This window comes from Saimiri boliviensis, chromosome 5 (assembly GCF_048565385.1).
Source record: "Saimiri boliviensis isolate mSaiBol1 chromosome 5, mSaiBol1.pri, whole genome shotgun sequence".
Classification (NCBI taxonomy): domain Eukaryota; kingdom Metazoa; phylum Chordata; class Mammalia; order Primates; family Cebidae; genus Saimiri; species Saimiri boliviensis.
This window is the reverse complement of record NC_133453.1, coordinates 41,160,945-41,185,236: the sequence shown is the minus strand read 5'-3', so window position 1 is coordinate 41,185,236 and position 24,292 is coordinate 41,160,945. Positions and strand designations below refer to the sequence as shown.

Here is a 24,292-nt window from a genome sequence, read left to right as displayed (position 1 = left end):
CAGCCAAACCATGAGTGAACTCCCATTCACAGTTGCTACAAAGAGAATAAAATACCTAGGAATACAACTTACAAAGGATGTGAAGGACCTTTTCAAGGAGAACTACAAACCACTGCTCAAGGAAATAATAGCAGACACAAGCAAATGGAAAAGCATTCCATGCTCATGGATAGGAAGAATCAATATTGTGAAAATGGCCATACTGGTAAAACATGGCCATTTATAGATATGACCAATTTATAGATTCAATGCTATCCCCATCAAGCTACCATTGACCTTCTTCACAGAATTAGAAAAAACTACTTTAAATTTCATATGGAACCAAAAAAGAGCCTGTATAGCCAAGACAATCCTAAGCAAAAAGAACAAAGCTGGAAGCATCATGCTACCTGACTTCAAACTATACTACCAGGCTACAGTAATCAAAACAGCATGATACTGGTACCAAAAGAGTGATATAGACCAATGGAACAGAACAGAGTCTTCAGAAATAATGCCACACATCTACAATGATCTGATCTTTGACAAACCTGACAAAAACAAGCAATGGGAAAAGGATTCCCTATTTAATAAATGATGTTGGGAAAACTGGCTAGCCATATCCATAAAGCTGAAACTGGATCCCTTCCTTACAACCTATACAAAAATTAACTCAAGATGGATTAAAGAGTCATTATTTACCAAAGACTTAAATGTAAGACCTAAAACCACAAAAACCCTAGAAGAAAACCTAGGCAATACCATTCAGGAAATAGGCATGGGCAAGGACTTCACGAGTGGGACACCAAAAGCAATGGCAACAAAATAGACAAATGGGATCTAATCAAACTAAAGAGCTCTGCACAGCAAAAGAAACTATCATCAGAGTGAACAGGCAACCTACAGAATGGGAGAAAATTTTTCCAATCTCTCCATCTGACAAAGGGTTAATATCCAGAATCTACAAAGTACATAAATTTACAAGAAAAACACCAGCAACCTCATAAAAAACTGGAAATATGAACAGACACTTTTCAAAAGAAGACGTTTATGCAGCCAACAAACATATGAAGAAAAGCTCATCATCACTGGTTGTTAGAGAAATATAAATCAAAACCATATTGAGATACTATCTCACACCAGTTAGAATGGCAATCATTAAAAAATCAGGAGACAACAGATCCTGGAGAAGATGTGGAGAAATAGGAACACTTTTATACTGTTGGAGGGACTGTAAATTAGTCCAACCATTATGGAAGACAGTGTGGTGATTCCTCAAGGATCTAGAACCAGAAATACCATTTGACGCAGCAATCCCATTACTGGGTATACACTCAAAGAATTATAAGTGTCTTTATATACTATAAAGACACATGCACACGTTTATTGCAACACTATTCACAATAGCCAAGACATGGAACCAACCCAAATGCCCAACAATGATAGACCAGATACAGAAAATGTGGCACATATACACCATGGAATACTATGCAGCCATAAACAAGGATGAGTTCGTGTCCTTTACTGGGACATGGATGAAGCTGGAAACCATCATTCTCAGCAAGCCAACACAGGAACAGAAAACCAAATACCACATGTTCTCACTCATAAGTGGGAGTTGAACAATGAGAACACATGGACACAGGGAGGGGAATATGGGGGAATATCACACACCAGGGCCTGTCAGGGGGTGGGGGACTAGGGGAGGGATAGCATCAAGAGAAATACCTAATGTAGATGATGGGTTGATGGGTGCAGCAAATCACCATGGCACATGTATATCTACTTAACAAACCTGCACATTCTGCACATATATCCCAGAAATTAAGGTATAATACAAATAAAAAAACTTATTCCATTGATATCCTTTTCTGAGGAGGTTGGAATCAACCCAATTTAAAGAATCAACTGTGGAGATTGCCAGTTGTGTAGAATGAACAGTTTGCCAAGGGAGAATCGAGTATCTCATAGCTAGTTTGAAAGGAAGGCAGATATAATCTTCAATGATTCACATAAATTCATAAGGTATTACAGGCATGAAAATAAATGTAAAAATACCTAAAAAAAAAAAAAAAACAGGTGAAATAAAGAACAGCTTTGACATGGGAGGGCTGCAAGAGAAGCAAAGACATCGGAGCTCAGGCCGATTTCCATTAATGCAAGGAACCTCAAGAAACAGGTTGATGTCATAAGGTGTTTTGTTCATCGCAGAGTTAGACATGCCGGGGGGCATTTTGGAGGTCACGATGAAAGATTTCAGAAGCTGTAGGGCATTATGCACTTTGTACCCAATTCACAATTCATATAGAATGCAACTCCATGACTTCTGAAATATGAAGGCCCTGGAAGTTGTAATTGGAGTAATATGAGAATAGACATGTTGAGGAAGCTTGGCCCAAATGGAGATTAACAGAGGTAGAGATATGAGACAAGATAGAACTATTTCTTATAGTTTCTAATAGGTGGGTAGGATTTGATTATAACTTTAAGGTACCAATATTTTAGTTTGTTGATAATCCAGCTTTGGAGCCAGCATTCATGATGGCTTCCTCAAGAAGTTCTAAATCCTGAGATTCTTAGTTTCTAAATATTTCTCTAGTTAATCCTATTTTCCCTCCCACTCTGTTACTGCCATAGTTCAGGATTTCATTTTCTTTTCCCTGGGGTTTTGCAGAAACCAGAGTCATTATTTGCCATGTCCCCACATACTAGACTCATTATTTTTCCACAATGTCAATTTACCTGGCATTTTCTACCCATGCCATGCTTTCCTACCCCCACATACGTTTGTACTTGGTTTCTTCTCTTGTCTTGTCCTTTCTCTCATTGTTTTCCAGCTAACAATCAGTCTGATTTCTATCTTAAGGCCCATTTTGAATACCATTCTGTAAGGACTTTTTTGACTACTTGTACCACTTTGATTTCACAAACATTACAATTCCTCAACTGTGTCTCTGCTGCTTTGCAGAAGTGATTTGTATTTGTATTTCCTCAATTATCTCGTAAATTCCTTGGACCAGAAGTTCTTTCTTATATATGCTTCAGTCCGTAGTCCTTCATACACAGTAAGTTCTCACTAAGAGTCTGTTGAATAAATAATGTGATGCATCAATGGACACAACCATCTATGTGTTTTTCACCAAAGGGTATCTCTAAATATGTTTCCTCTTTACTTTCTCATTAACATCAAAGGTAGATGGTCCCTCAATTCTCTCTTAAGTTCAATCATAAACAAAGACCTTACTCGCAGCTTTTTAAGTCCATCCAAGTGACTTCATCAGTTCTTTCATTTCCTTATTTATCTCCACACTCTCGCCTTTTCAATTTGCTTTTTATTTTCTGCTGTCACGTATATCAGGTTTCAGTTATTCATCCATGGGATCACCACATTGACTCTGCTGCTCCTTATAGGTACTTCATTTGTGCCAGATCTTCCCAACCAATGTGAGTTGCAAAAGCATCTGTTTATTCTTCTTGTCCATCTGGTAATTGTCAGATTGCACATACAAACACATGCACAGAAACAAAAACAAAAAGGACAAATCTTAAAGAAGAAAGAAAATCTTTTCCTAATATTCAGTAATTTTGCAACATTGCTGTACAAAAGTTAAGCCAAATTTTAGAGATTACTATTTATTTGGGCCCATTTAACATTTAGACAAAGGCCGTCTTCCTTCTCAAGCTGTGACTAATAAGCTGTAATGAATCTTTGGCCTTATAGTCACATATATAAAGTCTAGAGAATAGAGTTATTAATTTTTAATGATAGACCCCTAAGAACCTAAGTATATAGACTCTCACCCCAGGACAAAACATACTGCCATTTTTTACTTAGTTCAGAGGTCCACAGATCCTGTGAAGCCTAACCATAGATCCAGAGGTAAAAATCCCTTCATCTAAAACGTTAGCAGTTATTAGAGATGGTTTGCTAATTTTTATTTTCTAATTTTCCTAAAATACAAATTTGTGTTAAAACATTATATATATATATATATATATATATATATATATATATATATATATATAAACAAACCCATGCTATATGATATGTATAAAGGACCTTGTAAAATAAATTCATCATGTAGTGAACTTGTCAAAGACTGACAGATTTTAAATTAGGCATGACTATAATACAAAGTACTTACGTTTCCCATCTGTAAAATGGAATAATTAATGTTAATCAGTCATTATGTCATATAGGTTAATGTTTGCAAATTCTAATAATTGTGATCTTTCTGTGTTCTCCCTGGATAGTCTCTCTGTCATTAAAGTTGTGATTTTCTTCCCTAATCTTGAAGCAGATATAATGCCACAGCTGTTTCTTCAGCTATTCTGTTTTCTGTGAATAAACACCTGCTTAGAATGTACCTAAGGAGTTATTTCTTTGTTTTTTTGATAATTAAAGCACTTCTATGGTGATAGCCGACATCTGGATTCACTTTTAAAGACTTTGTTGTGCTTTTCTGCTCCTGGGAGACTCATGAAGTATAACGCATTAGACGGAAATGTGGCGATGTGCTTCATTTTGCAACAGCAGTTTTACTCTTGCTTTGTTATTTCCCCACTGCAATGAGAAAGAGCTGCCACTCTGTTGCTGCTGCTGAGATTAGGGGAGCTGTGTTGAGCTCTAGAAATTTAACATGCCATATAATGCCTGATTCATTTTGATTCTGGCTTTGACTTGATAAAGTCATTTGGGACTGCTATAAAGAATCAATACTGGCCCAGTGCCACAGTGGCTCATGTCTGTAATCCCAGCACTTTGGGAGGCTGAGGCAGGCAGATCACTTGAAGCCAGGAATTCAAGGCCAGCCTGGCCTACATGGTAAAATCCCATCTCTACTAAAAATATAAAAATTAGCTTGGCATGGTGATGCATTCCTGTAATCCCAGCTACTCAGAAACCCTAGAGGCAGAGGTTGAAGTGAGCTTGAACCCTAGAAGCAGAGGTTGCAGTGAGCTGAGATTGCACCACTGCACTCCAGTCTGCTGGGTGACAGAAAGAGACGCTGTCTCAAAAAAACAAATACATATATATATCTCCATGGATTGAAAATTTACATAAACTGGTTTTAAGATAATTTCTTTTAGAGGACAAAAAAGTCTAAGGTCTCCTAACTATTTACAACAGTAATAGAGAAACTTGGCAAAAATATTCCAATATTATGTATAATTTCCCTAAAACATACATTCTTCAATTTCTGCTTAATAATAGTTCACTAAACTTTTCTAGAGTTTGTTTTCCAGCAATATGCACCTTTGTTTACAGTGATTATAAATTATATCGTTACTGCCTCTACCTTAATATTCTCCTTAGCGTGTTACAGGTAACAATACTTCAAAGGAAAAAATATGTTTTCAGTTAGGGCTCACAGTTGTAAGTAATAGAAGCGAATTCTGCCTGACTGAGTAGAAGTTTGTTAAAAGGAGTTGGGAGGACTCAGAATCAATGGGAGGCTAGCGGAACAGGCATGGAAGCTTGCAGGAACAATGCTTGCAGGACCAATGCTTAAAACTGTCTTATAAAACTGGTCCAATGACGAAGTCACTGCGACAACTTATTATTACCCTACCAAACACTACATATAACTGCTGCCGCTCCCACTGCCCAGCAAGCCCACTACTGCACTAGTTGTGGCCTTGCAAGCACTGCCATCCCAAATGTCATATCAGCAAATTGTTTTCGAAGTAGAATATTTCCTTTCTCAAGCTGCTAACTTCCAAATCAGTTTTTTGCAGGTGTGCTGTCCCTAGCTTTGAGATTCTGGAAAAATTTTCAGAGGTTACCTTGGGGAAACACCACTTTATATTGAGATTGGAAATTCCCTAAACATAGCAAATAGATTCAAAACATCATGAGCTACCAGAAAATATGAAAATGTTTACTACAGGAGAAAATCAATTTTGGTTAAGGGTATATGCTAAGTGCCAGAGCTTTAAATTACATTACTTAATGCTCACAAAAATAAATATTTAACCCTATTTTAGTAAAGGGAAAGCTGAGGCTCAGAAAGGATGTTATTAGCCCCAAATTGTCTTGTTGGTAAAATGGAGAACACAGATTCATGTCCAGGCTTTTATCCTTCCGAATTCTTCATTTTATTTGATTTTTTTTTTTTTTTTTTTACAACAGAACTCTAATTCCAATTCACAGCTTCTAATGCCCCTATAAGCAGTGGTGTACAAAGTAGTGGGGCTAAGGGGAGAGTAAAACCATCAGCTCCTGGAGCAGGCAACCAAAGCGCTTTATCTGGGAGAAAATTTAAAAACAATAGTAAAATAGACTAAAAATAGATCTGCTTTCAATGATAATCATCATGTGATATCAATTCTAAACAATGTCAGCAATAAAATATTCCTTCTTGCTGAGGTGAACTGTTCCCCTCTCCTTGGTAACCAGCACATATAAGAAGCTCTCAACTTAATTTTCAAGATTTTTCCAAAGAGAAGTTTGTTTAGAACTTGTAATAGACATGCCATAAACAGTCTGATGTTCCTACAGTAGACCATAAAGAAGCCATTTAATACGTGATGTAGGCCAGGCACAGTGGCTCACATCTGTAATCCCAGCACTTTGGGAGGCCGAGGTGGGTGGATCACAAGGTCAGCAGTTTGAGACCAGCCTTCCAATGTGGTGAAACCCCATCTCTACCAAAAATACAAAAATTGGCCGGGCGTAGTGGTGGGCGGCTGTAGTCCCAGCTACTTGGGAGGCTGAGGCAGGAGAATTGCTTGAACCTGGGAGGCAGAGGTTGTTAGTGAGCTGAGATCACACCACTGCACTCCAGCCTAGGCAACAGAGACTCTGTTTCAAAAAAAAAAAAAAAATACGTGAAGTACTAAGTACCTATCTTTTAACATTGTTTCTAAGAATAAATGAATTCCAATTTTCATTTTGGAAGTATATCTCTCCCAATTTTGGCAGTGTGAGAAGGGGTTGTTTATCTTCTAGTAGCATCAGACCCTCTGGTAATATGATAGAACCTCCTGGGAGAGCTCCTTTGGCAGTAGAGGCTCTCTTGGCAAGATGGCTTTTGCGGATGAGGAGAAAGAAGATGGGTCTTGGTAATTTATACAGTAGAAGAGGAAAGGGCACCTCTTTAAATTGGCACAAGAAAGTAACTATTTAGGTTAATAAGTTTAGAGAATCTGAGATCTTAAAACATTACTTTGCACCACCACCAAATTATATGTTGAATTCATTCATAAATTGGGAACCTTGGCTGGGCATGGTGGCTCATGCCTGTAATCCCAGCACTTTAGGAGACTGAGGTGGGAGGATTACTTGAGCCCAGGAGTTCAAAACCAGTCTGGGCAACATAACAAAAGATCCTGTCTCTACAGGATAATAATAATAATAATAATTTTTTAAAATAAAAAAATAGGGCAAAGCTGGATCAACTTTTTAGTGAGACTGGAAAACTAAAGATGTTAAATTTAACTTTCAGAGTTTCCAGGTGTCCTTGTCATTTATGTAAAGAAAATCATTGTCATTCTTATGTATTTCTTATATACGTATTTTCAAATGTAAATCTTTGACTTGGAAAGATTAACTGATTTGTACTGTACATATAGTGGAACCTAGTGTTACAAAAATTGAAAAACTATATTGCATATACACAAAAAGTTATTAAAGGGGAGCAGAAATATATGTGGCATATTGCACAGAAAATGATTACTAATTAATAAATTAATTTAAAAAAGGAAACTTTCGTAGTATTAGTGAGGATTTTTCAGAGAAACAAAACCAAGAGGGTACACACACACACACACACACACACACACACACACACACAGAGCGAGAGAGAGAGAGAGAGAGAGAGCAAGAGAGAGAGAGAGAGAGAGAGAGAGAAAGAAAGTGTGAGACAGAGAAACAAAGTGATATTTTATTTACTTATGTATTGGAGACAGGGTCTCCTTCTGTCTCCCAGCGGGGAGTACAGTGGCTCAACCATAGCTCACTGCAGCCTCAAACTCCTGGGCTCAAGGAATCTAACTACCTCAGCCTCCTGAGTAGCTTGCTAGAATGACAGGCATGTGGCACCCTGCCCAGCTAATTTTTGTACATTTTTGCAGAGACAAAGTATTGCCATATATGTTGCTCAGGCTGGTCTCCAACTCCTAGCCTGAGGCTATTGTCCTGCCTCAGCCTTTTGAGTCACTGGGATATTTATAAGGAACAGAGAAAATTCACAATTATAAAGGCTGAGAAATTCTAAGATCTGTAGTTAGCAAACTTGAGACCCAGGAGATCTGATGGTATAATTCCAGTCTAAGTCTGGAGATCTGAAAACCAGTATTGCCAGTGGTCTGAGTTCCAGTACAAGTCCAAAGGCAGGAATGTTCCAGCTCAAAGACAAAGGCAGAGAAAGCAAATTCTCCCTTACTCAGCTTTTTGTTCTAATTATGCCTTCAATTGATTGAATGAGCCCCACGCACATGAAAAAGAGCAATCTGTTTTATTCAGTGTACCAATACAAATGTCCATCTCATCCTCAAACACCCTCATAGGCACATCCAGAATAATGTTTAACCAAGTATCTGGGCCCCCTGTGGTCCTCTGAATTTGACACACAATTAACCATAACGTCTTTAAAAAGGCCTGTATTTCAATATGTCATAGAAATACAATGGAATATATAAAGCTTTCTTACAATTTACAGGAAATATAAAAGAGTATGGAAAAAGTTAACTTACACCATAAAGAAGTAAACAGATAAATCCAGACCACAGAACATTTAATAGAACAACTAATCTTGAAGTCTACAGAGAATATGAGACATGATGCCTTTGATTGCTTTAAAATTCTAAAGAGAGAAAAATTAACAAAAGAATAAAAAGAAAAAAATGAAGCAAGTGAGGCAAATGTGACAAATGCTTTAAAAGTGTTGAACCTGGTGTGATGGGTTTAAGAGAAAAGGGTTATTATACTATTCTCTCTATTATTGTGTTTGAAATTTTTCACAATGAAAAAATTTAAAAATAAATATCTGACTTATGTCCTGAATAGGCTCTTCCTATTGTTTTCTCTTGACTAAGCACAAACTTTGATAATCACACAAATCACAATTTGCATACTATCTTTGATTCCTCTTTTTCATATGCAAGAAGTCACTAAGTCTTATAGTCTACTCTTAAATATCTGTCACATATGTCCCCTCTTCTTGGCCTAATACTATTTAACCTAGACTACTGTAACATCTTGCTACTTGGTCTTACTTACTGTCATTATTTCCAGTTAATTGCAACCTATTATCCACATATCTGTTAGAACAACCATCTAAGCATGAATGAGATCATGAAATTTCCTTGCTTAAAACCTTATAATGACTTCTATGTCTTTCAGAATAACAATTCAAACTCCTCTGCAGAACTGAGATATTTCTTAAAGATATGACACCTCCTTATATCCTCAGCTTCATCCTTTGCCATTCTTTAACTCAAGCACTATAGTATTCCAAACTACTTGCACTCCAAATGCATAATGCCCTCTTAGATCTTTCTGGGACTACATATGTTGTTGATTCAGCAGCCTAATTCCAACTCATTCTCCTCTGGAAAGTATTCCCTCTTTCCCAAACTCAATTGTATTAAGTACTCTGAACTTTGTGATCTGTCCCATAGTACCGGAGGTTTACCTCCATATTAAACTTAAATGATAGAAAAGTAATTGATTTCTGGTCTGATTTTTCCTACTAGATGGTAAGCTTTCATTAAGGCAGTGACTGTGTCTTTTATCTTTGCAACCCTTGCACTTAGCACAGTTTTTGGTATAAATATTATGTACTCAATTTTTTTTTTAATGAATGCCAGGTCCTACATGGTACATGTATTGAGGAGGTGACAATGTAGTATTAAGGACAAATTGCTTTCATATTACTAAAATATAAATAAGTTGTGCCACAAAAGAAGTTAAAATGTAACTATCGTTTTCAGGAAGGAATGCTCAATTCTGGTTTTAGAGTGGGATGGGGATATAGATTTGAGAAAGTTTGAGGGAGAAGATGGCAATTTGGATGACTCTGACAAAAAGAATTTTAATATTTGGAGAGGCAATGCACATATAAGGAATAGGTTAGGTAACAGTATTGGCATAGTAAAACTGAGGGTGCAATACAAGGTGACAGTGTAGCCTTACTGAGCATGTAACAGATCATTGGAAAAAGCTAGAGAAGAAGGTTAGGCTTTCAATGCTACCTAAGGAGGAAGTACATAATTCAGAAAGCAACTATAGTGTCATTAAAGGCAGTTATTAGCAGAAGACAAAATATTAGAGCAACTGTGCTAGTCCCATTAAGGAATAACAAGTTCATCTTTAATAGGCAGTATGGTATAGACAGGCAGAGAGACTTGGCTTCAAATGCTGGTTCTGTTACTTATTAGAAGTATGATCTTGAACGTGTTACTTCACTTTGCAAAGTCTGATTTTCCTCATTTTTTTCAAAAGCACTTTGTGATTATATTTATATAAAGAGATTAGTATGGTGCTTGAATTAATCAGTGATATTTCTGCTCCAACTGATAAAAATTCAACTCAAATGAGCATGAGCAAATAAGGGAAATTGTTAAAAGACTACTGACTAGATCAATAAAACAGAACAGAAAGCCCAGAAATAGACCCACATAAATACAGTCAACTGATCTTCAACAAAAAAGCAAGGCAATACAATGGAGCAGAGATAGTTCAACAAACGGTGCTGAAACAACGGTCCATCCACATGCAAAATAAAAAAGAAATATAGACACAAATTTTACATCTTTCATAAAAACTAACTCAAAATGTATCACAGATCTAAATGTAAAATGAAAAAGTATAAAAGTTCCAGAAGAAAACAGGGAAAAATCTAGGTGACTGCGGGTTTGGTGATGTCTTTTGGGGTACAATACTTAAAGCACAATCTATAAAAGAAAACACTGATAGTCGGACTTCCTTAAAAATTAAAACTTCTGCTTTGTGAAACTCACTGTTAAGAGAATAAAAAAGGCTGCGCATGATGGCTCATGCCTGTAATCCCAGCACTTTGGGAGGCTGATGTGGGAGGATTGCTTGGTCCTCGTTGGAGACCAGCCTGCACAACATAGTGAGACCTAGTCATGGAGAAAGAGAGAGATAGACAGAGATAGAGATAGAGGGACAGAGAGAGAGACACACACACACAGAGAAGACAAGCTATATATTAGGAAAAAATATGTCTGATAAAGGCCTGATATCTGAAATGATTAAAGAGCTGTTAAAAGCTAAGCAGTGAGAAAACAGCCCAATTAACAAATAGGCAAAAGATCCAAGAAGACACCTCACCAAAGAAAATACTCACATGGAAATAAGTTTATGAATGGGCATTCAACATTATACATCAGGGAATTACAAAATGAAATAATGAGTTATCATACACCTATTACAATGGCACAAATTCAAAACATTCACAACACCAAATATTGATGAGGATGTAGAGCAACAGGAACTTTCATTTAATGATGGCAAGAATGCAAAATGGTATAGCCACTTTGGAAGATAGTTTGACAGTTTTTTAGAAAACTAAACGTACTTTTACCACTCAATCTAGCAGATGCACTTTTTGGTATTTACCCAAATAACCTAAAAACATATTTCAAAACAAAAGCCTGCACACAAATGTTTATGACAGCTTTATTTATAATTGCTGAAACCTTGGAAGCAACCAAGGTAACCTCCAATAAGTGAATGAATAGACTGATTCACAAATTCAATGGAATATTAGTCAGCAATTTAAAAAAATGAGGTATCATGCCAAAAACGTATGAAGGAAACTTAAATGCATGTTGCTAAGTGAAAGAAGCCAATTGGAAAAGGCTGGCTACTATATAATTCTAACTGCATGACATCCTAGAGAAAGTAAAACTATGGAGACAGTGAAAAGATGAGAGGTTGTCGGGGACCGTCAGGGACGGGTAGGCACGTCTGCCGGGGGTCTCTCGACCTGCAAGAGGGTCCCAATACCTGGAAGAGGGAGTGCGCTTGGAAAAATAATAAAGACAGAGCGAGAGAAAGCGAGGCGTCTGGAGGGCTGAATAGGCTGTGCCTAAACAGCAAATTTTATTTTTCAAAGGCCAGGAATAAATACACTTTCCTCTGCTCTGGTTTACATCATAGCAAGAGGAAATGCAAATGTATACCTTACATAGCCTATACAAGAGAGAAATCAGATACACAATCAGTGGTTGCAAGAGGAAATGCAAATGTATACCTTACATGGCCTATACAATAGAAAAGTCAGATACACAATCAGTGGTTGTAAAAAGTAACAGAATTTCTTGTGATCACAAAGCTTGTTTACATCCAGACATTATTCCTCCTGGCTGCAGGTGTCTCTGGTTTGATCTTGTTTTAGAACTGAGATGTGAAAAGGTTTTCTGGTTTTGCTCATCAGAATATCTTTTAACTGGATTCTCCTTTGTCTACTCCTGACTCAACTTATCTCAACTTCCCCATTCAGGAGTCTCTGAGTCAGAAATCAAAGCCATCCCTTATGGTGGCATTTGCTTTGCAAATATCCCGACAGTTAAACCATTATCTAGGGTACAAGGCAGTCAGGTAAGTAAAGAAAAGGTTTAAGGCTTATTCTTAAAGAGTCATAAAAAAGTTAAAAGCAGGAACCGGTTGCTGGCAGGGGGTCACTCGGTCTAGCAGCAACACATAGTTTTAGGCCCAAACGATATTGTGGTTGATATTAGAAACTGATCATTCATCTTTAAGTTCCTATTTCCGGATAGCTCGACTGCCTCTAGTAGGAAACTGTGTTTGGGATCAAACTCACCGTATAGTGAGACTCACGCCTTTTGGGGGTCTCACAAGGGAATGTTCCCCACAAGAGGTCTCCAAGGGAACAATGACTAGGTGGAACATGGGAAATTTAGGGTAGTGTAACTATTTACTATGATACTATAGTGGTGAATTCATGGCAGTACACATTTCTGAAAATCCAAAGAATATAAAGATTAGGGCGGTGCAAAAGTAATTGTGGTCTTTACCATTTTAATGGCACCAACCTAACATAAACAGTGAGCCCTAATGTAAATCTGCCTACCTCAACCTCCCAAAGTGCTGGGATTACAGGTATGAGCCACTGCTTCTGGCTTTCCTGGTCCCTTTTTTAGATGGAGTCTCACTCTGTCACCAAGGCTGGGGTGCAGTGGCATGATCTCAGCTCACTGCAACCTCTGCCCCCCAGGCCCACCTCAGCCTCCCTAGTAGCTGGGCCCACAGATGTGTGCCACCATACTCAACTAATTTTTTAATTTTTTTGGTAGAGATGAGGTTTCACAATATTGCCCAGGCTGGTTTTGAACTCCTGAGCTCAAGCAATCTGCCTGCCTCAGCCTCCCAAAGTGCTGGGATTACAGAAATTGGCCACCATGCCTGGCTTACAAGCTCTTTTTGAGGATTTTCTTTTTCTTTCTTTTTTTTGGTCTACAGCTAGTGGCATTTCTGAGTTGCTGGCTTCTTCAGCTCCAATTCTGCAATATGTGAGGCAAAAAGAATATCCAAGTTATCACCACCATTTTGTTCCTTGAGTCCTGAAGTCCCTAGGTGGTCTGCTTTCTCCTTTCTACCTTTCAGAGACTTTTTCTGTTTTATAAATAATGTCCAGGGTTTTTACTTGTACTTCTCTGGAGGAATACAGAAATGCCTATTTATTCCATCTTCTCAAAAGCATTTTATGAACTTCTCTATTTCACTAAGGAGTTCTTCACTAAGAATGCTGATGGTATCAACTCCTAATTGTGTATGAAAAGATACAGAAAGAAAGAGACAAGAGTTAAAAATGGCCAATTGCCAAACAAAATTTCAAGGATATATAGAGGGTCCAGGACTTGTTATGTTGGAAAATAAAACTTTCTATCTCCAGTCTCTCCAACTAAAATATAGCCTGGTGGCCAAAGATAGGATAAAAGGTATAAATATAAGATCCTTCATACAGGTCTTTGAAAGAACTAAAGTAATAACTATTCGATCTTATCAGCAGGGCAGAGGGGTTTTGGAATTTTAAGGTCATGGTCTTACAGAAACCTTTTCCCAAAGTAAAAATCTCTATATACAGAGGCATGCTTTATTATTATTGTTTAAGAGATGGAATCTCACTATCTTGCCCAAACTGGAGTGCAGTGGCTATTCACAGGTGCAGTTCCATTACTGATCAGCACTAGAGTTGTGACCTGCTCTGTTTCTGAACTAGGTTGGTTTACCCCTCCTTAAGCAACCTGGTGGTCCTCTGCTCCTGGGAGGTTACCATACTGATGCTGAAGTTAGTGTGGACCCCAAATTAGCATAGCGCATTACAGCCCAGAATTCTTCAACTCAAGTGATCCTCCTGCCTCAGCATCCAGAGCAGCTAGGACCATAGGCACACACCACGACGTCTAGTGAGAGGCATATTTTAAAAACAATTATGGAGGCTGGGCACAGTGGCTCATGCCTGTAATCCCAACACATTGGGAGGCCAAGGTGGGAGGGTCGCTTGAGCCCAGGAGTTTGAGACCAGCCCAGGCAACACAGGGAGACTGTCTCTACAAAAAAATTTAAAAATTAGCTGAGCGTGGTGCATGCCTGAGGTCCCAGCTATCTGGGAGGCTGAAGTGGGAAGACTGCTTGAGCCTCAGAGGTCAAAGCTGCAGTAAGCCACGATTGTGCCACTGCACTCCAGTATTGGCAAAAAAGTGAGACTCTGTCTCAAAGAAACTCCCCAAAACCAAAAACACAATTATGGGTTGTGAGTTTTGAAGCATGGCATAGACTATAATCAAATACATAGGAAACATAATTTTAAAGTAAATTTTATAGGTAAAAATGCTATTAGCATGCCTTTAAAAGGACTGACAGCATTCTAACATGCAAAAAGACCTTTGGATCCCTAACTTACCATTGGCAGAAAGCAGGTTAAGAAAGTTAGTCAGCTGCCACATGAGCTACTTAAGATGTATTCAAAGGATGATGAAGAAAAGATATCTCATAATATGTTGCTTAGAATCTAGAGCCAAAACTCACAGGACACAATGGAATATAGAGCCACTCCTAGAAAGTTAAGCTGGGCTCCAATCAAGGAATATTTGCTTTCCCAGGAATAGAGGGATCTGATAACATGTGTCCAGAGGAATTTCAGAATTGCTCAGAACCAAGAACTGAAGTGTGCTAACTTTTCTCTTTTTGAATGGCAGTATTTTTGTGATTTTCCATGTCTTATTTCATCACTAAATATTGTGTGTGAGAGGGACAGATAACTTTTTTCACTTTATAGATTTGCATATCAGGGAGTGCTGCCACATTGGTACCCAACATAGAACATGAAATTCTGAAGTATGAAACCGTGATTGGATGAAAATTAGGGTATCTTGGAGTAGGAGTGAATGTATTTGTATGTGAGTGTATGGGAAAAGAGAATTATTTTCTCATTAATCACCAGATTCATGGCTGAAGCCCCTATAACAAAAGGAAGATTAATAGGAGAAAAGCATAAAAATTTCTTTAATATAAGTTTGACATGACATAGGAGCTTTCAGAAATGTACAAATACAAATAGGGAAATTTGTATATCTTTATGCTATGTTTGATAAAAAAGTCATAGGGAAATTTGTATATCTTTATGCTATGTTTGATAAAGATGTGGAAAGTTGAGAAATATGAACAAAAGTGGTGTGATCTCATGGTAATAAACTGGGGGGAACTTGTTTGTTCCCCCAGACTTGTTTGTTCAGATTCTTCTCTGTGACCCTGTGCCTTTAGGATAAGGATGTTCCTTTCCTCTGAATATAGGAAAGGTATCTCTGACATGAGAGTAATATGATCTCCTTTGGGGGAAGGTCAGGAAATTTATGTTTTATGGCCTGCTACCATAAAAGAAAAGTGAAGGAAAGATGAGAGTGAACTTCCTGCTTCTCCTGTTTTCTCAAATGCCAAGATACAATATTTTTGGGTAGGAGGAGGGATCATGAAGGATGTAAGTAATTGTGGCCAGAGAATGGACTCTGGTAGATTACAAAAATAACTACAATTCTTCAACTCTTTCTATATCTATGTCCTATGCAATGTGACTTTGCAGTTTCTCCCATTAAGAGGTGGAATCTATTTCTTCACTCCTTAAATTGAGCTAGCCTTATTTCTTGCTCTGTTAATAGAATGCAGCAGCTGGATAACATGCAAGTTCTAAGTCTTGGCTTCACTTTTGCTCATTCTCCTAGGCACTACCATCATGAAAATAAGCCCAGACTACTCTTCTGGATGACAAATGATACATAGCCTAGTCACCTCTGTTGCCATAGATAATAGCTAGTCACCAGATATGCAAGTGAAGCTATCATAAACAAGCCAGCCCCTAGCCATTCTGTCATCTGAATACAGGGATTAGCCAAGATCAGTTGACACTAGCCCAGATCAGCAAAACTGCCCAGCTGACCAATAGGTTAATGAGCAATGATAAATATTATTGTTTTGTCACTGAATTTTAGATTGGCTTATCTACAGCATTATTGTGACAATAGATAACAGACATATATGGTGTACTGAAGTAGCTATCCAAGTGGCTTTCCTTGACTGCATTTGTCTCCTTTAATTTCTTCTCCATACTGCTGTAACAGTGATCTTTCTGAAGTGCAGATCTGATCATGAGTTTCCCCATTTAAAATTCTTCAGTAGCTTCCCAAGTTTTCAAGATAAAGGTTTAGTTTCATACTATCATTTTTTTTTTTTAACCTTTAAGCTCTGTTGGACTTGACAATAATCTACTCTTAGCTAAGTCTATCTTATTTCTTTTTATTTACCTTGTGCTTAAGTTCAAAGTTCTCTGAATTCTGATGGGTCTAGAGTGAGCTTGGATATGGTTGTTTTAAAATATATTGACAAGAGTTTTGATATTCCTCCCTTTAAGAGGTAGAACCTCTTCAAATGGTAAAGGCTAATTCTTCTCCCCTTCAGTGGACTTAGTGACCAGGTTTTAATTAGTTCCTTTTCTTCCCCAGCCCTACGTAATCATTAATCTAACTTCTGAATCTACAGATAGATACTCAATTTTTAGAGCACTCATATAAATGGACTTATACAAATTGTGGTCTTTTGTGACTAGCTTCCTTCACTTAGTGTGTTTCCATAGTTCATCCATGTTGTAGCTTGGATCAGCATTTAATTACTTTAAAAAAAAAATAGAAGCAGTGTCTCACTATGTTTCCTAGGCTGGTCTTGAACTCCTGGCTCAAGGAATCCTCCCACCTCAGCCTCCCAAAGTCTGTAAAACAGGCACAAGCCACCATGCCCAGACTAATTCCTTTTTGTTATTATTAATATTTTATTATTCAATAATATCAATATATTATATGAATATACTACATTTTAATTCATTTATCAGTTAATACACATTTGTGTTGTTTTTACTTTCTAGCTATTATAAATAGTACTGCTATGAACATTTGTGAACAAGTTGCTGTGTGGTTATATGTTTTCATTTCTGTTGAATGTATACCAAAGAGTAGAATAGCTGGGTCACATGGTAAATCCACATTTAGCATTTTGAGAAACTGTCAAACTGTTTTCTAAAGCCACTGCACCATTCTTAAGAGCAATGCATGAGTGCCCAAATTTGTTGACATTTTTTATTATCTGTCTTTTTACTATGACCATCCCGGTGGATATAACATGGTATCTCTTATGGTTTTGATTTGCATTTCCCTAGTGGCTAATGATGGTGAGCATTTTCTCATGTGCTTACAGTTTATTTGTATATCTTCTGTGAAATGTCTATTCAGATCCTTTACTCATTTAAAAAATTGGGTTGTCTTTTTATTTCTGAGTAGTAAGAATGGTTTTTATATTTTGGATATAAATCCTTTAACCGATGGTATAGTTTGGATGTCTGTCCCCTCCAAACCTCATGGTGAAATGTGGTCCCTAATGCTGGAGGCAAGATCTAATGGAAGGTGTTTGGGTCATGGGGACAAATCTCTAGGCAATGGCCTGGTGCTCTCCCTATGGTAATGAGTGGTTGGTTATAGGCTCACGTGAGATTTGGTTGCTAGAGCCTAGCACCTCCTCCCTTCTCTCTTGCCATGTGACATGCCAGCGCCCTTTCTCTTCTGCCATGAGTAAAGTGTTCCTGAGGCCTCACCAGAAGCAGATGCTGGTGCCATGTATAGCCTACATAACTGTGAGCCAAATAAACCTCCTCCTTTGTTTATGAATTACCCAATCTCTGGTATTCCTTTAGAGCAAAACAAAATGGACTAACACAACCAGCACATTATTTCCAAATATTTTCTCTCATTCTGTGGGTTGTCTTTTCATTTTCTATCGGTGTCTTTTGAAGCACTAAATTTTTCTAATTAGATAAAGTCCAATTTGTCTTCTTTTGTTTGTTTGTCTTGACTCTTGTGCTTTTGGTACCATATATGAGAAGACCCAGGCTAAGCTAAAGTCATGAAGATTTACTCCTATTTTTTTCTCCTGAAAATTCTATAGTTTCAAACTGCTCATATATTTAGAGCTACACCCCCTTTTGTGTTTTGAATGCTTCAAGGAAGGGGTCCAACTTCATTTTTTTTGCATTTGTCCATCCAGTTGACCCTGTACCACTTGTTAAAAGACTTTTTTTTCCCATTATCTTGGCACCTTTTTTTTGAAAATTTGACCATAAATTTAAGGTTTATTTTTAGACTTTCAATACTATTTTACTGTTTTATGTGCCTATCCTCACACCCACACACACTGTCTTGATTATTGTAGCTCTATAAGTAAGTATTGAAATGGTGAAATGTGAGCCCTCCAACTTTGATTATTTTTTTCCAAGATTGTTTTGGCTATTCTGGGTTCCTTGCATTTCCATATACATCACAGGATCAGCTTAAACATTTTTGCAAAAGAGGCAGCTGGAATTGTGATACAAATGGCACTGAATCTGAATTTGGAGAGAATTGTCATATTAATAATAGTAAGTCTTCTGATCCATGAATATGGGAGATCTTTCTATTTCCTCCCATTTAATATGAGAGGTCTTTTTAAATTTCTTTGAACAATGTTTTGTAGCTTTTACTATATAATTTTTGCATTTCTTTAAATGTATTCCTATCTTTTGATGTTAATGTAAATGGAATTGTTATATTTGTATTGCTCTCATATAGAAATATGACTTGTATTTTGTATCCTGCTGAACTTGTTCATTATTTATAACAATTTTTTAGTTGATTCCCTAGGATTTTCTATATTCAAGATCCTGTCATCTGCATGGCTTTACTCCTTCCTTCCCAGTCTACATAGCTTTTATTTCTTTTTCTTGCCTAATTGCCTTAGCTAGAACTGCCAGGATGATACTGATTAGAAGTAGCAAGAGTAAACATCTTTATCTTGATCCTATTATTAGGGGAAAAACAGTCATTTATCATTAAGTATGTTAGTTGTGGGTTTTTCATAAAGCCCTTTATTAGGTTGAAGTTCTCTTAAACTCCAGTTTGTTGAGTGTTTTTAATCATAAAAGAGTGTTAGATTTTGTCAAATGTTTTTTCTGTGCCTATTAGGATGATTATGTCATTTTTTTTTAATTCTATTGATATGGTATATAATGTTAATAGATGTTCAGAGATTAAAAACCAGCTTTGCATTTGGGATAAATCCCACATTTTTATGATGTATGATTCTTTTCATATGTTGCTGGGTTTGGCTTGTGTTATTAGTCCATTCTCATGCTGCTATAAAGAAATACCTGAGACTGGGTAATTTATAAAGGAAAGAGGTTTAATTAACTCATAGTTCTGCATGGCTGGAGAGGGCTCAGGAAACTTATAATCATGGGGAAAGGGGAAGCAGGCACCTGCTTCACAGGACAGCAGAAGTGAGAGAAGTGTGTGAAGGAGGAACTGTCAAACACTTATAAAACCATCAGCTCTTGTGAGAACTCACTATCACAAGTACACTATGGGGGGAACAGCCCCCATGATCCAATCACCTCCTTCCCTCAAGAAGTGGGGATTACAGGTCCCTCCCTTGACACAGGGGGATTATAATTTGAGATGAGATTTAGGTGAGGACACAGAGCCAAACCATATCAGTTTGTTAGTATTTTGTTAAGAATTTGTTATATTTTGAATTGATTCTTTTCTTTTCAACCCTTTAACAGTGGGTAAAGTACAATATATTCAAGTACTGTTAGCTAATTATTGCATTTGAGGATTCATTGAGTGCTAAAGATAATCTGCAAGGTCTTGACATGTAGTGATTTGCATTTTGAGGAATCACATGTTTAGTAAATTACATACCACAGGAACAGTGTACATGGTGTAATTTAGCTAGTAAAACTAGCCAAAGAATAAGCTTTCAAATCCCCAAATGGTTCTATTCTCTAATTTTTATTTTATCAAGCATTTTGGGAGCAAAATTATATGCCAGAGTGGCATACTTCACATGAAGCCTGTTCCTCTCAAGGCCCAGTTTTGGCACAGAAGATTATTAAAACACTAAAACAAAAAAAACCTGTTCGAAACCAAGAATAATTTTTTAAAACTTTTTTTTAAAACTCTTAAAGAACATCACATGTGATCCAATTAAACTCTCACAGAACTTCTTAAAATCTTTTCCCCGGCCGGGCGCGGTGGCTCACACCTGTAATCCCAGCACTTTGGGAGGCTGAGGTGGGCAGATCATGAGGTCAGGAATTCAAGACCAGACTGGCCAACATGGTGAAACCCCATATCTACTAAAAAATACAAAATTAGCTGGGCATTGGTGGCTCACGCCTGTAATCCCAGCTACTTAGGAGGCTGAGGTAGGAGAATTGCTTGAACCAGGACCCAGGAGGCTGAGGTTGCAGTGAGCCAAGATCATGCCACTGTACTCCAGCCTGGGATACCAGAGCAAGAGAGACTCCATCTCAAAAAAAAAAAAAAAAAATCTTTTCCCTATTCTTTTCCCTCTCAATTGCTCACAGAAAAAGCCACAATTTAGGGTTTTGTTTTTCTTTGTTTTGTTTTTTTTAATACAGAGTCTCACTGTTTTGCCCAGGATGGAGTGCAGTGGCGTGATCTCCACTCACTGCAACCTCCGCCACCCGTATTCAAGTGATTCTCTTGCCTCAGCCTCTGGAGTCGCTGGGATTACAGGCACCCACCACCACACCCGGCTAAATTTTGTATTTTTAGTAGAGACAGGGCTTCACCATCTTGGTCAGGCTGGTCTTGAACTCCTGACCTCAAGTGATCCACCTACCTTGGCTTCCCAGAGTGCTGGGATTACAGGAGTGAGCCACCACACCCAGTCTTTTTGTTTTGTCTTTTTTTTTCTCCTCATCTCCTGCCTTCCTATATCCATTCATTTCACCTCTACTAGTAGAGAAGTTGTACATTTGTGGCCGTAGGCCAAACACATGAGTGTTTAATAGTGTTTTACAAGTAAATTTAATTAGTTGTCAACATTTGCAAGTGGGCAAATGAAACATAAAAATCTGTATTTTTGACTTGTGTCAAGAAATCTCTTAAAAATTTGAAGATTTAGGAAAATGTTGCCTTCATTTTACAACTGCATAGTAGTGAATAGAGACTGCCTTCTTCAAATATGACATGTCTCTGTAGTTTGCCAGTGTTTACACTCCCTATTGTTTACTTACAGCAAATTTTACTATTTATAATATAGACCTGGCCCCTATAAATATTGGAGTTGGTGCTTTTTAATGCTGTCCTTTCCAAAGTAAATTAGCCTTTCTCGGATTCCTTCCAATTTTGCAACTTTTCTGTTATATTGAATAGCATTTAAAAGATCTGAGAGCTCAGCAGGATCCCTTGAGAACTCTCAAGAGTCCAGAGGTGAGCTATAGCTTTTTGGACACTATTAAGCATTAACAAAATCTCTGTGCAGAACCCTATCAGTTAGAGCAGAGAAAACTCACACAACAAATTAGAGTAACTTTTTAATGTAAGATCTCATTCTGGGATGGAAAACCAGCTCTGAGAGAATAAAAAAGGGAGAATGCTTGGCCATCTGTGCCAGTGATTGTTAGAAAAGCAGTGATTTACAAAATTGGTCTCCTAGCAGAAGACAGAGGGATGGAGACAGAAAATACTATAGTAATATCAAGGGGAGCTCTGAGAAGGAATTGCAGCATCAGTGACTTACCATAAATGACATACATACCTCAGCTAATAAATTGAGAGTGGTTACTTTCTCTGGAAGTGTCTCCTGTAAGGCTGTACAAATCTCTTGACTGTAGGGAAACAATTGTGCTTACTTTAGTCTGTTTCCGTACTCTACACTTTAAATTTTTACTTGTATTTCTCAAAGACCTTAAATATCTTAGAGATACTGAGACAACTTTGTAGTATTTAGTATTTGCTACAATTTTCTTCTAAAACACATTCTCCATCCCCTTCAATAAGAATAGATTTCATTAAGGCTGGGGGCAGTGGCTCTTGCCTGTAATCGCAGCACTTTGGGAGGCTGAGGCATGCGGATCACCTCAGATCAGGAGTCCGAGACCAGCCTGGTCAACATGAAGAAACCCCATCTCTACTAAAAAAATACAGAAATTAGCTGGACATGGTGACACACACCTGTGATCTCAGCTACAGGAGGCTGAGGCAGGAGAATTGCTTGAACCCAGGAGGTGGAGATTGTAGTGAGCCAAGATTGTGCCACTGAACTCCAGCCTGGGTGACAAAGTGAGACCTTGTCTCAAAAAAAAAAAAAAGGTTTCATTGAAAATTTAAGCTAAAAACAAGACCACAAATCAAAAGTTGCATTTGCAATTCATGTACATGTTTGGACTTTTAGATTACATTTCAGCAATCCTGTATTTAACAATGGTAAGTAACATGTATGCAATTGGCAAAACAGAGTGAAGTCTGGTTGCCTAAATGTCATTATATACTCATTATTGTATAATTAATTTCTACTTGTTTTTAACCAGTTATTTTAGAAAGCAGATCTCTTTAGTAATTAATTGAATAATTTTTGGTTGATAAAAATATTTTGATGTCAGATGGAATGCAGTAATTTAGACCACATTAGGTTAGTATACTGTCACTAAGTGTGTGTGTGTACACACACACACACAACTTGCTCATTTATGTTCCTTCTCCAAGCTATTTGTTAATATTTGCATATGTAGACCAAATAAAACAGTATGTGTGCTTAAATACACATATATACACTCAGAACAATTATATATAAAGTGCTTAGATTTCTGGCCGGTGGTAAACCCTCAATAAATATTGGCTGCAGTTTTTGTAATTCTCATTAATATTCTCTCCCAAAGGTTCTTTACAGTGCTTTGCCTCCCAAGTACTTGGATCTCATCCTCGCATGCACACATTTTCCTGTTTTGTTTGTTTGTTTTTAGTTTATTTTTTGAGACAGGGTCTGCTTCTGTTGCCCAGGCTGGAGTGCAGTGGTGGGATCACAACTCATCTCAGCATACAATTCCTGGGCTCAAGCGATCCAATCTCCCACCTCAGCCTTCCCCAGTAGCTTGGACTACAGGCACGCACCACCATGCTCGACTAATTAAAAACAAAAAAATTTAGTAGAGACAAGGCCTCCCTATGTTACCCATGCTGGTTTCAAACTGCTGGACTCAAGTGATCCTCTGCCTGGCATCCCACAGCGCTGGGATTACAGGCGTGAGCATACACTTCATCAAATCTTATTCCTACTCAACTGGATACAGACAGTTGCTGGACAAATATGACTTTCCTACACTGTTTAAATTCGTTTTTGAAAACCTCCAAATAGCAAATCTCATCAGTTGCAAAACACCAAGTAATGCGTAGTGCTTCGACCCGTTTTTTCCTGTCCTCGACCATGTGCCCTGTTTCTTGCTACCAAGCAGAGGTGAATTAGCTGCATAAATAACCACAAATTCCCCATGAACATAGTGATCGTCGTGTATCTATAATAATAATTCTACTTATGAAACTCAAGGTTTGAGGAGAGAGATTCCCTTCTTTCAGGGCATGTAGAAAACTTCTCACGGACAGAATTACTCACATCTTTGGGACTGTCTCCCTTTTAAGTCCTGGAAGACCAGATAAATCGCATGTGAACCTACAGAAACAGAGAGCTTGGTATACGCAGAAGTCTATACGTTACAGATTATCGAACGGCGACCTGCGGCCATCCGGCTGCTGCGCATGCGCCGCAACTGCCGCTAGCTCCCGCTGGTAGTACTTGGTTCTTCAAGTCTTGGCACTTCGCCGGCTCTTCCCCAGACTTCCTTTCGAACTTCCCGGTCACGGCAGAACCCACCAATCACAAACGTCCTTCCTCAAGCCACGCCTGCCATTCCCTACGGGCACCCAAACCCGATTTCGCGCA

General features: G+C 37.9%; 1 long non-coding RNA gene across 1 annotated transcript; it reads right to left on the bottom strand.

Moving 5' to 3' along the window:
* Positions 1-262: 262 nt before the first annotated feature.
* On the bottom strand, positions 263-24,143 carry LOC141584560 (uncharacterized). Its single transcript, XR_012517662.1, has 3 exons — positions 23,966-24,143; positions 22,115-22,184; positions 263-3,461 (listed from the first exon to the last, which is right to left on the bottom strand). It is a non-coding gene; the product is annotated as an uncharacterized LOC141584560 (long non-coding RNA).
* Between the last annotated feature and the right edge of the window lie 149 nt (positions 24,144-24,292).